Raw genomic sequence first — 13,336 nt, 5'->3', positions numbered from 1 at the left:
GCCCATTGGGATCTGAGCCCATCCTTCCTCTCCAGAGGTCATCCCAGGGGTGTACTGAACAGGGCCTTAAAAGGAGGGGAGCTCTGGCATTCTGTGGGTTGAGAACAATTCTTTCCTTCCATGTGCTTTTTACACCGCGAATGATGGGTAGGGAATCTCTCTGTCAAAGTTTTACCATCTGTGTTCTGAGTAATTGTACGCACAGTTCAGGATAAAGGCCCATGGTTCTGTAGACGCTCAAACTCCTCTAGGGTTCGTGAAGTCATCACAGTTTTATCTGGTCCTGATTTCGTAATTAGCTGGCACTGTTCATTAGCCAGCTCAGATGCTCCTGAATCCAATGGCTTTTATCAAGTGATCAGCATTGGGAAAGACTCTAATCAGCTGCACCCTTTGAGCCTTGACTAAGCCATTCTGCTAACCTCCTGGAGGTCACCTTTACAAAAGGGTTGGCTTCCATTCCTTTTTAAAGGTACAGTCATGGTGTTGGAGTCAAATCATTCACAACTGCAAATCGCTCTATAATATGTTTTAGGTTGGACTATTTAAAGGGGCATCAAGATTACGATCCTGGTCGGTATTACAGAAAGTTGTAGCCGGACTACTAAAAACCTTAGCATATTAAAATAAAGATTTAAAAAAAAAACGTGTATTGATTTTTAGGCAGTGTCATGTGACATTGTATTTGTTTTGCTCTTCTTTATCTTGATCACAAAAGTTAAGCCGAGGTTAAGAGCCTAACGTAGTTACGTATAATCTAACAAACATGCTGGGCCAGACTTTAAAAGTGCTTAGACAGCCCCCTGCATGCTTCATTTTCACAGTATGTATAAATGACACACGGAATGCCCATGGGATCTATAAGGCACTTGCTCTAGTTTGGCCACGTTCCATTACAGCCACACAGCCGTGCTCTGGGGCACAGGTGGAGACATTTAAGCTCCAGCCTTAGGCTCTGGCTAACACTGCAGCACTTCCAGCAGTGCAGCGGCACCGATGCAGCTGTAGCGCTTGTGGTGGAGACGCTCTAAGAGAATCGCCCTTCGGCTTAATAACACCTCCCTCCACGAGAGGCGGTAGCTGTGTCAGCAGGGGAAGCCACCACTGCGCTGTCTACACCAGCGCTTAGGTCGGTATAACATACATTGCTCGGCGGTGTGGATTAGCCACAGCCCTGAGTGACGTAAATTATACCGGAGTAACCCGCAGTGTAGGCAAGGGCTGAGTCCCACTGCAGACCCCTCCAGCCCCACTCGTTTCACTCCATGGGGTGTGTGTGTGTTTCTCTCCATGCCGTGCGTGCGTGTGTGTGTGTTTCGCTCCATGCCGTGCATGTGCGTGTGTTTTGCTCCATGCCGTGTGTGTGTTTCACTCCATGCCGTGTGTGTGTGTGTTTCGCTCCATGCCGTGCGTGTGTGTGCATGTTTCACTCCATGCTGTGTGTGTGTTTCGCTCCATGCCGTGCGTGCATGCATGCTTGTGTGTTTCACTCCACGCCGTGTGTGTGTGTTTCGCTCCATGCCGTGCGTGTGTGTGCATGTGTTTCACTCCATGCTGTGTGTGTGTGTGTTTCGCTCCATGCCGTGCGTGCATGCATGCTTGTGTGTTTCACTCCACGCCGTGTGTGTGTGTGTTTCATTCCACGCCGTGTGTGTGTGTCTATGTGTTTCACGTCACGCCGTGTGTGTGTTTCGCTCCATGCCGTGCGTGCATGTGTGTGTGTGTTTCACTCTATGCCGTGTGTGTGTGTGTGTGTGTGTGTGTGTGTGTGTGCGCACTTAGTGAGTGCGTTGAAGATGTACTCGCAAGGGGCCAGGTCAAAAACACTGTGGTGAATCAATACACAAAAAAGAGCAGTAGGTTTGGTCTCACTCTCACTGCAGCAGCCAGTGTTAGCAGTGTTGTTACAGGGCTGATTAGCTGGGTAAATGCTGGAAGGATTTTTAGCTTTAGGGTGGAAGACTTGATTGTGTCATCGAATCCTCAAAGTGAGCCCTAGAAAAGACCTGTTTTTATCTAGCGCAACTTCCTCCCAGGGCAGGGAAAGGGGGGAGGGGGCCTTGCCTCATGGACATTTTCTAGCCTAGCTGTAAATACCCCAAGTGATATGTTCCAAAGCTACATTAGTAATTTTTTAGACCAATCCTGCTTGCCTCACTCATGTGAGTAGTCACCACTGATAAAGGGTCAGCCCTGGGGCCCATTGACCTAATCTGGCTTGTATGATACACTCATGTGGCTTGCATGACACGTTCGGTGCCTACAGAATCGCCACGTGTGTTTAAAATACACAGGTAAGTTTCCAGTTCCAGGGGGTGTGGAAAAAAAATCTTCCAAATGTGAACCCAGGTTAAACTGATGGCGCAATGGCTGCCTGAGTCTGCAGAGAGCCTGAAACAATAGCTCTGAGAGGTGTAAATGTAACCCCCACACCTCCTGGGTGTGGTGCTCTGTCCCTTCTAATGGCACTGGGCTCACTTAGAGAGTAATGAGTCTGCTACAGCCTTAGCTAAGGGCCCTGTGGCTTTTAGCTCATGCAGTAGAGAGGCTCATGCATTTAGCTCCAGAGGTCCCAGGTTCGACCTCGCCTGACAACGACCGGGGTCTGTCAGTGTTACATAAACATGCCCCCGGCCCCCATTGGGTATTAACTCTAAAACCTAACGACAACACGCATTGCTTATCATTTAGGCCAGGCAATAGGACTAGCGGTAGGAGTGAAATTCCAGAGCTTCGGAACTGGGAATTACTGTGTAACAAGTTAGAGGCGAGCACTATGCTAATGTTCGGTCTATTTGCTTCCCCTACCCTGTACCTTATGTGACCTCTCTGCTGGGAGACAGCCCAACGCTTAGTGTTTCAGGACTTTTGTTATATTTATTTATGTCTGATACAGAGACAAATCTCTGAGCTCCGCCATGCTCCCTACTCTCCGGGCAGGGGCGATACATCCTGCCGCTCCCCACCCTTCTCAGGAGAGGGGAGGGAAGCGCCCCAGTTGAACGGGTCCCCTCCTAGGCAGGGGAAGATAAGGGCCCTGGCCGAGTGGGTCTTTTAGCACAGCCAGGGGGCTCAGCAGGGAGCAGGCTGAGGGCCAAACCCCGGCTCCCTGGAGGTTCCCCCCACCTCAGTGAGCTGCGGTGGAGTCTGACTGGTGCCTTTTCCTTCCAAGGCAGCCAGCCAGCAACTCCTCCCCTGCGGGGAAGGGGAGCGGCGCAGGGCGAGGTGGGGCTTCCAGGAAAGGCTGCCGGGGCCGCCCAGCCAGCTCCTGGAGATACACCAGTCTGTGGGGCCCTCTGCTGAGCCCAGCAGGAACCTGTGGCTAGACAGGGATCAAGAGAAGAGTTTCTTTCGCTTGCATTTAATTTTGTTTCACTCGACGTGTAACCGCTGGGCTGAACAGCCAGGGCCGGCTCTAGCTTTTTAGCCGCCCCAAGCAAAAAAAAAAAGGCAGCTGCAGGGTGCGCGGTCAAGGCGGCTCGCAGAGGGGTGAAGGGCGGCGCTGCAGCCCGCTCGCAGCCAGGCGAGAGGGGCTCCCTCCTCCAGCCTTGAGGTGCTCCTCCCAGCCGGGCAGGCGGAGCCCCTGGGGGCTGCAGGAGGTGCTGGCTCAGCCGCGCCTTTAAAGGCGGCTCGGCCGGGCCGGGAGGTGGAGGCCGGTGCAGCGGCGGGGAGTGGCGCGTCCCAGGGAGGCTGGTGGCACGGTGAGTGTCGGGGATTGCTTGTTCCTGCCCCCCGGCAGGGCAGCCGGCATGTGCTGCCCCAAGATTGGCCGGAATGCCACCCCTTACAATGTGCCGCCCCAGGCACGTGCATTCTCGTCCGGCCCTGTGAACAGTGTTAGGCGCTGTACCTCTGCGGCACACCCCACCAGGCCAGGGGCAGCACTCCGAGGCCTGCAAAGGAGCTTTCGGACAGGCTGCCATCTTTTGGGGTAACGAAACTGAACAGATTTAGCACGGCGGCGGTATTTACCGCTCAGCGGCGGAGCCAGGCGAAAGATGGGTCCCCCACCCACAACAGTTTGATTTTTTTTTTGTTGAAAAAACCTGAAAAACCACCAAAACTGCCCCAAAATGAAATATATTCAGCCGGAACTGCCAAAACAGAGACAATTTTTTTTTGGTTTTTGAGGGTTTTCAATTTGCCAACGACCCATCACATTGCTGGGAGAAAAGCAGCCCCTGCAAAGAAGTTTGTTTAAGGCACAAATCCAACCTTCCATCCAAAAAAAAAAAAAAAAAGAGATGGAAAATGTTTGGCCACCCCCATCCAGCAGGTCGTCACTTGGCAGCTTCCAGGGACGGACTGAGTCAGGGGTCAAATGGGGGGGGGAGTTGTCTTCTTCCACCTTCTCCCCCTGCTCCCCCACAACATGAGCTCTGCCCAGTGACTCGCCAGCGTGAGATGCTGCTCACAGTACATGGCGCAGCTGGTCCAGATTTGATTGTGCAGCTCTCAGGTCCGCCGGGCTCCTGGGCTTAGCTTCCCCTCAGCGGGTTTGAATGTGCTCACGGGTTCCTCCGGGTGCCCTGCCTTTGGCGCCTTCCTGACCGGGGGAAAAACAACGTGGGAGTGGCTCCGAAATGCTACCCACTTATGGCCTGCAGATGAGCCTGGCGGACCGTAGCTTGGGCCGATCTGTGTTACTCACGCGCCTGTCTCGTATCCCAGAGCAAATCGTTATGTTGAGAGTTAAATGTTCATCGCTGGGCATCTTGGGTGTTGTCGCTGAGCCGCACAGGGCCGTTCCTGCCACTCAGCGCTCGTGACCCAGGCGCTCACCAGGACGCAGATACACAGCGCTGCAGTGGTTACACCTGGCTGAGGTTTGCTTCACAACCCTAAAGTCTAGCCCAGGGGGTGGCCAAACGTCCTGCCCCTCAGAGCCATAGATGACCCAATTCAGCAGTTCACAAGCCTGGCTGTGGCTGCTGGGGCTCAGGGCTTCAGCCCCACTCCCCACCGGACAGAAGCCCCTCACCCCAACACTCTGCCATGGGGCTGAAGGCCCAACACCCCCCCCCTCCCTCCCTGCAGAGGTGACCCATGGTGGGGTGTATGGAGTCATGTGCCCCCCCCCCCGATTTTTGCCAGGATTTGCTGGTCACAGGATACCACCCGGTCCCCTCTCTGCATGGCGAGGCTGCAGCACAGAGCTGGGAGAGCCGCTGCATTTGCTGGTGTCTCTCCCCATGGAGTTACAGCAGCGGCCCCCTCCCCGCAGCTCCCAGCTCTGTGCTGCTGCCTCGCCACGTGGAGCTAAGATCTGGGAGCTGCAGGGAGGGGCCCCTGAGGGTGAGACGGGGGGGGGCATGTGTCGGGGGGGTGGGGGGACATGACTCAGGCTGTTGGGGTGGGATAACCTTTAAATTGTGCAACCCCCCCCCCCCACCAGCTGGCTCTGGCAGAAGCCCCTAGCCCCACCACCCTGCCGCAGGGCAGAAGCCCCAAGCTCCCCAGGCTGGTAGGCGGAGAGCCGCACGTTAAAGCGCAACGAGCCGCATGCAGCTCGCAAGCCATGGTTTCACCACCCCAGCCCTAAAGTTTCTGGGCTTCAAAGCGGGGGGTGGGGGTGGGGAGGGGCTTTTTTCCATGTAGGTTTTGCGGGCAGGTGGGTGTAGCGCTTGCACCGAAGAGAGGCGATGGCCGACCAAAGAGAGGCAAAAGCATCCAAGCCTTGCCGCATGCCAGCTGCACGGCTCTAAATGCACAGCAGGTGTGGGTCTGAGGCGGCAATGGTTTGCTGGTGGAAGCGCAATGAGCTAGAGAGCCCGCCACTTGCAGGGTCAAATCGAGCACACGCTGGTAGTGACGTAAAGCTGTTACCATCTGGTTGAAATGCCCAGTGGCCTCACTGAGCAGCCGCCTGGCTTGTTGGCTGGCAGGCTCGGCAGCGAGGCCGAGGGCCGACTGGCTGCATTGGTTGCATGACAGTCCCGTGCCCTAGAGGTGGGCTCTGTAGCTAAGGATTGAAGCAAGTTGGTGGAATAGCCTAGAGGAAGCCTGCACGCCCCAGCCAGTGTAGAAACGGTTCTGTGTCTGACCAGGAGACCTCCCTGTCCAGGGATGGGAAACTGGTACCTTTCCAGAGTGCTAGATTCACCCTGAAATGAGCAGCTATGCAATGGATGGTGTAACAAGTTGCTGAGAAACGGGGCAGTTACGCTTAATAACTTCCTTAAAACAACCCAAGTAGCACCAGCCGACTGTGTTTTTACTTCCCAGCCAGCCAGTTAACGTGGCTGAGAAATTTTCTCCCTGGTTTCTATCTGACTTCATTCCTAAAGGCTCACTGAGAGCAATTGCCATTTGCTGGTCCCTTCACAAGAGACGTCTAATGAATTAACAAGGGAGAACAAAACAGCCTGTTTGCTACAGCTGAGCTCTGCAAGCTATGTAAGAAATTGGCTTTCTTGGCAAGGTGTTGGAAGGAACCCAGTGTAATTCTTACCAGTGTACAGTCAATGTGGTGATTGAAAGCGCTGGAGTTTCCAGCAGCGTTAGTGGAACAGCATCAAAAGCATTTGGCCCTCCACGGATTAGTGCCTGACTGACGTGGTGGGAAAGAGGAGAGTGGAAAACCTGGAACCAGGACCCAAGATGCAGCAGGCAGCTAAGACATTCAAGCTCCAGGAGGCTAGCTGAGCAATACTTGTTATCAGGAGCCCGGCGAAGATGGTTCCCAGGGATATGGATACCTCTTTTCTGTAGATTGCCACGGACTCGCAGGGGCGAAAGAAAATGCAGGCCTGTTATTTACCAGGCTGCACGTGGCAACAGACTATATTGGTAAGGGATGCAAGGAGAGTGTGGGTCACGATGCAAACTGCAGACGCACACACACACACTAAACTTAATCAATTTAAAAGTTTTTATTGGGGATAATTACAAGGGGTAAGGGAGCAGTGTATGATTAGCTAATAGAGTTAATGAAACTTAAAACACACAATGACTAAAATATCTACTAACAATATTTATAAACAAAGATGCAGCATTTAGTAATAACTGATACTTACAAATACAAACTAACGCATTACAACCGGCAAACGTAGAAGCTCTGTTTGAAACTCGTGAGCTGAGAGAGAGGCTTCGAGGTGATCAGGCTCGGTTACAGGTATACACAGGATACACGGGTATACACAGGATACACGGGTATACACAGGATTCGTTTTTCTTTCTCCTCTCCCTGCCTGCACATGGCAGGCAGGCCATAAAGTACCCACTATGACATCATAGAAGTGTCATAGGGGACGGGGCCCAAAACCTGTTTGTGTTTGTTTCTGATTGGCACAAGCGAAGTTAACACCATGTAGGGGAGCAGGTGCCTTAAAGTCTGGCTTCGCCCCCAAACGGTGAGGAAATGCATATTGGTCTAGAATGCGTTCAACACTGAATGACAAAAGAAGAGGCCAGGGCAATACCAGTATGGGCAAGTTTTACAGGATGCAGACAGGAACTCATCTCAACATTTTCTAATGCTTTCAATGTGCCAGCCGCACCTGCCTGCTCTGTACTGTCTGTAGTGTAGATAGTGTAGCTAGAGATACCAGGGGCAAAGCTCAAGCAAGCTGGGAACAGTGTGTGAGAGAGATTTTAATAAAGATGAGACCTGCTCCAGGACGGAGGCTGATGCTGCTCTGTGCCTGGTGCTTTGAGAGTGATTCAGTAAGAGGCAGGCCCAGAGGTAACGCGCAGACAGAATCAGGGGGTGCTGCTTGCTAGTGCGCCGGGCAGAGAGCGAGATCTCAGCGGAAAATTAGAGAGAAGCGAAATGTGGGCGTCTCTCTCTCTCTGGCATGATCTGGTCGGTCTCTCTCAGAAGGGAGATGGACATTGTAGTCCCCGCCAGCAGGCAGGTCGGAGGCAGATTCACTGAACACGGGAGCCCAAGACTCAGTGGGTAGCAAGATGCACTTGGCTGCAGGAAGACCAGGAAAGGGCGACAGGCTCTGCAGAGACGATGCAGTTTTCCTGCTCCGGGGTGTATGCCTGCCACATTCCCACCAAGCACAGCGGTGATTCAGGAGGGATGGACACATAGCAGTGGCTTGTTTCAAAGGGGAAGGGGAGTATCCCCTCCCCGTAGCTGGGCGTGACCAGGGGTGAGCTGGAGCCGGTTCGCGCGAACCCGTTGTTAAATTTAGAAGCGGTTTTAGAACCGCTTGTTAACTAGCTTCCCTGCGAGGGAAGCTTTGATGGGCTCTGCCTGGGAAGCCTGTAATTCCTCCTCCCAGCCGCCGGGGGGCGCTGCGCTGTGCTGCGAGAGCCATGTGAGCTGTCTCCTGGCCCTGTTGCTGCTCCTGCTCTTTGGACCTCTGGCCCTGGGGCTCCGGCTGCGTCCTGCTGCTCCCAGCCCCTCCCCCCCGTGTGAGTGTCTGCGCCCCTCCCCCACCTTCCCTGCCCCCAGCCAGCCCCTGCCTGCAGCCCCAGCCCACAGCCGCCCCCTGCCCCACCCCTGCCCGCAGCCAGCCTCTGCCCCCAGCCCCTGCCACAGCCACCCCCTGCCTGCAGCCAGCCTCTGCCCCACCCCCTGCCCCCAGCCGCCCCCTGCCCCACCCCTGCCCCACCCCCTGCCCCCTGCCCCACCCCTGCCCGCAGCCAGCCTCTGCCCCACCCCCTGCCCCCAGCCGCCCCCTGCCCCACCCCCTGCCCCCTGCCCCACCCCTGCCCGCAGCCAGCCTCTGCCCGCAGCCCCTGCCCCCAGCCGCCCCCTGCCCCACCCCTGCCCCACCCCCCTGCCCCCAGCCACCCCTGCCCACAGCCAGCCCCTGCCCCCCCCGTGCCCCCAGCCGCCCCCGGCCCGCCCGGGCCCCCCCAGCCCCAGCCGCCCCCTGCCCCCAGCCCCAGCCGCCCCAGCCAGCCCCTGCCCCCCCCTTCCCCCAGCCACCCCCTGCCCCCAGCCGCCCCCTGCCCCACCCCCTGCCCCCTGCCCCACCCCTGCCCGCAGCCAGCCTCTGCCCGCAGCCCCTGCCCCCAGCCGCCCCCTGCCCCACCCCTGCCCCACCCCCTGCCCCCAGCCACCCCCTGCCCACAGCCAGCCCCCTGCCCCACCCCTGCCCCCAGCCGCCCCCTGCCAGCCCCTGCCCCCCCCAGCCCCAGCCGCCCCCTGCCCCCAGCCCCAGCCGCCCCAGCCAGCCCCTGCCCTCCCCTTCCCCCAGCCACCCCCTGCCCCCAGCCAGCCCCTGCCAGCCCCAGCCCCCCCTGCCCCCAGCCACCCCCAGCCAGCCCCAGCCCCCCCTGCCCCCAGCCACCCCCAGCCAGCCCCTGCCCCCCCTGCCCCCAGCCACCCCCTGCCCCCAGCCAGCCCCCTGCCCCCAGCCACCCCCACCCAGCCCCTGCCCCCCTGCCCCAGCCAGCCCCTGCCCCCAGCCACCCCCACCCAGCCCCTGCCCCCCCTGCCCCAGCCAGCCCCTGCCCCCAGCCACCCCCTGCCAGCCCCAGCCCCCTCCTACCCCCAGCCACCCCCTGCCAGCCCCAGCCCCCCCTGCCCCCAGCCACCCCCTGCCAGCCCCTGCCCCCCCTGCCCCCAGCCAGCCCCAGCCGCCCCCTGCCCCCAGCCACCCCCAGCCAGCCCCTGCCCCCCCCTCCCCCAGCCACCCCCTGCCAGCCCCTGCCCCCCCTGCCCCCAGCCACCCCCCTGCCCCCAGCCACCCCAGCCAGCCCCAGCCCCCCCTGCCCCCGCCACCCCCCTGCCCCCAGCCACCCCCAGCCAGCCCCTGCCCCCCCCTGCCCCCAGCCAGCCCCTGCCCCCAGCCACCCCCAGCCAGCCCCTGCCCCCAGCCACCCCCTGCCAGCCCCTGCCCCCCCTGCCCCCAGCCAGCCCCTGCCCCCAGCCCCCCCCTGCCCCCAGCCACCCCCTGCCAGCCCCTGCCCCCCCCGCCCCCAGCCACCCCCTGCCCACAGCCAGCCCCTGCCCACAGCCCCAGCCAGCCCCTGCCCCACCCCCCTGCTGCCAGCCAGCCCCTGCCCCCAGCCAGCCCCCAGCCCCAGCCAGCCCCTGCCCCCAGCGACCCCCCAGCCAGACCCAGCCAGACCCTGCCCCCAGCGACCCCCCAGCCCCCCCTGCCCCCAGCCGCCCCCTGCCCCCAGCCCCAGCCACCCCCCTGCCCCCAGCGACCCCCCAGCCAGCCCCCAGCCCCAGCCCCCCCTGCCCCCAGCCCGCCCCTCCCAGCCCCAGCCGCCCCCTGCCCCCAGCCCCCCCCTGCCCCCAGCCAGCCCCTGCCAGCCCCAGCCGCCCCCTGCCCCCAGCCCCAGCCGCCCCCTGCCCCCAGCCAGCCCCAGCCGCCCCCTGCCCCGTGCCCCCCCTGCCCCCAGCCTCCCCCAGCCACCCCCTGCCCCCCCCTGCCCCCAGCCAGCCCCTGCCCCCAGCCACCCCCAGCCAGCCCCTGCCCCCCCCTGCCCCCAGCCACCCCCGGCCAGCCCCAGCCCCCCCTGCCCCCAGCCACCCCCCGCCCCAGCCACCCCCAGCCAGCCCCTGCCCCCCCCTGCCCCCAGCCAGCCCCTGCCCCCAGCCACCCCCAGCCAGCCCCTGCCCCCCCCTGCCCCAGCCCCCCCTGCCAGCCCCAGCCCCCCCCAGCCCCCCGCCGCCCCCAGCCAGCCCCTGCCCCCAGCCAGCCCCTGCCCCAGCCACCCCCAGCCAGCCCCTGCCCCCCCTGCCCACAGCCACCCCCTGCCCGCAGCCACCCCCTGCCCCCAGCCCCAGCCAGCCCCTGCCCCACCCCCCTGCTGCCAGCCAGCCCCTGCCCCCAGCCAGCCCCCAGCCCCAGCCAGCCCCTGCCCCCAGCGACCCCCAGCCAGACCCAGCCGCCCCCTGCCCCCAGCCAGCCCCCGCCGCCCCCTGCCCCCCGCCAGCCCCAGCCCCCAGCTGCCCCCAGCCAGCCCCTGCCCCCAGCCCCAGCCACCCCCTGCCCCCAGCATCCCGCCCGCCAGACCCAGCCAGCCCCTGCCCCCAGCGACCCCCCAGCCAGCCCCTGCCCCCAGCCCCAGCCACCCCCCTGCCCCCAGCAACCCCCCAGCCAGACCCAGCCAGCCCCTGCCCCAGCGACCCCCCAGCCAGCCCCTGCCCCAGCCAGACCCAGCCAGACACTGCCCACAGCGACCCCCCAGCCTGCCCCCAGCCCCAGCCCCCCCCTGCCCCCAGCCCGCCCCTGCCAGCCCCAGCCGCCCCCTGCCCCCAGCCCCCCCCGCCCCCCAGCCCGCCCCTGCCAGTCCCAGCCGCCCGCGGCCCCCTGCCGCCCCTTGCGCCCAGCCAGCCCCTGCCCCACCCCCAGCCCCAGCCACCCCCTGCCCCCAGCCAGCCCCAGCCAGCCCCTGCCCCCAGCGACCCCCCAGCCAGCCCCTGCCCCCAGCGAGCCCCTGCCCCCAGCCCCAGCGACCCCCCTGCCCCCAGTGACCCCCCAGCCAGCCCCTGCCCCCAGCCAGACCCAGCCAGACCCTGCCCCCAGCGACCCCCCTGCCCCCAGCCAGACCCAGCCAGACCCTGCCCCCAGCGACCCCCCAGCCAGCCCCTGCCCCCAGCCAGACCCAGCCAGCCCCTGCCCCCAGCGACCCCCCAGCCAGCCCCTGCCCCCAGTCCCAGCCAGCCCCTGCAACCAGCCACCCCCTGCCCCCACCCAGCCCCAGCCCACAGCCGCCCCCTGCCCCACCCCCTGCCCACAGCCACCCGCAGCCAGCCCCTGCCCACAGCCGCCCCCTGCCCCCAGCCCCAGTCGGCCCCTGCCCCCAGCAAGTGTGAAAAATCGGGACGGGGGTGAGGGGTAATAGGAGCCTATATAAGAAAAAGACCCAAAAATTGAGACTGTCCCTGATCACCACCCACACATGTGAAACGGAGCTCATTTCTAGTTCAGCCCCATCTTTTTAAAAAGGAACTTTAGGTAGGGTTAAAATACATCTGTATTTTCCTGGACATGTCAGGCTTTTCGGTTCTTAATCACCTCCTGGGAAAATATGGACGTATGGTAACCCTATTGGTACAAAAAATACATGCTGTCGCACATCCCTTAAATCAGAAGTTTTTATAGGGAACCCGTTGTTAAGATTTTGGCAGCTCATCACTGGGTGTGACCCTGTGTCTCAGTCCCAGTTTTACAGAGGCACAGGTGGGCCCGACTCCCTAGGCCAAGGTCCTGGTTGGGTGCAGCTGGCGTGAGGGAGCTCTCTTGCTCAGAGGCTAAGCAAGGGTCTTTAGCCCTGCACCGGCAGAAGGCTGGGGCATATACCACCTGGTTTGCATCACTGGTTGCACCAATCTGTGGCTAGTAAATGCTTTACAAACCATTTGATACTTACCATGGCCCAGGAGCACCCAGCTGAGCCCAGCCAGAGATGCTCTTTGCACTGCAATACAGCCTCATTCAGCCCACAAAAAGCTCTTTTCGCCTCTGTCTCCACAATCACTCAGCTGCCTGCGGCATCTCCGTGACCAGACAGCAGCTGGTCACAAGAACCGGCCACTAGAGGGACCAGGTTGCAGAACAGCAACAGGAAGTGCTCTAGACAAGGCCCTGGGGATCGCTCAGTGAACCAGACCCCCGAGGGACTCAGCCTATGAACCTGCAGCACAGAGCCCAGCGATTGCTAGGCACATGGGCCATGCCTCCCGGAGTGGCCAGGAGCAGCGTAAAACCTGTACAACATACCCAGGCGCTGGTGCGCTGCTGGCCAGAGGGGAGCACTCCCTCCCACCCACCCCCATCGGCTAATCCCCGCCGACCGGTGAGGAGCTATTCGCTCCATCCTTTCCAGGGCACTTTGTAATGGAGAGGGCGCTTTGCTTAGAATAAATGCAGACAGCCAGCAACTGACTGCAGCGCACCTGAGCTAAGCGTGCACCAGGGTCAGGGCATCAGGCCTGCAGCGTGTGTGTTTGTGTGTGAGACAGAGCCCTGCGTGCTCCTGGCTGTATGCATCCCACATGCGCAAGGCTGCCCCAACTCTGGCCTGATGAGGGGGTGCAGCAGAGCCCTTTGGAATTAAGTAGCTACAAAAACAATGGGCCAAATTCATCCCTGTTGTAAACTCCTTCGCCCTTAGGGGCCTTACCCCGGGATGAATCTGACCCCAGGGTTTAGGGTAACTATGGACACCTCGCAAAATGAAACGCAGCCCTCGTCACAGGGGCCTGAGCCACTGCACAGGTTCAATAACTGGCTCAGGGTCACGCAGGGCGTAATCGGGACGAGAAGACAAATAACTGCCTGATGCCGCGTGAGTGGTTCAGCCAGCCACCTTTCGAAGGCGCCCAGTTAATTTTACAGCATGGCCCTTTGGTTAAAAGACTAAATGGAAAACCCCCTCGTTGCTGGGAGCCCCGTGGAGTGACTGACAGCCCCGC

This window comes from Mauremys mutica, chromosome 4 (genome assembly GCF_020497125.1).
Source record: "Mauremys mutica isolate MM-2020 ecotype Southern chromosome 4, ASM2049712v1, whole genome shotgun sequence".
Classification (NCBI taxonomy): Eukaryota; Metazoa; Chordata; order Testudines; family Geoemydidae; genus Mauremys; species Mauremys mutica.
This window is presented reverse-complemented; position numbering follows the sequence as displayed.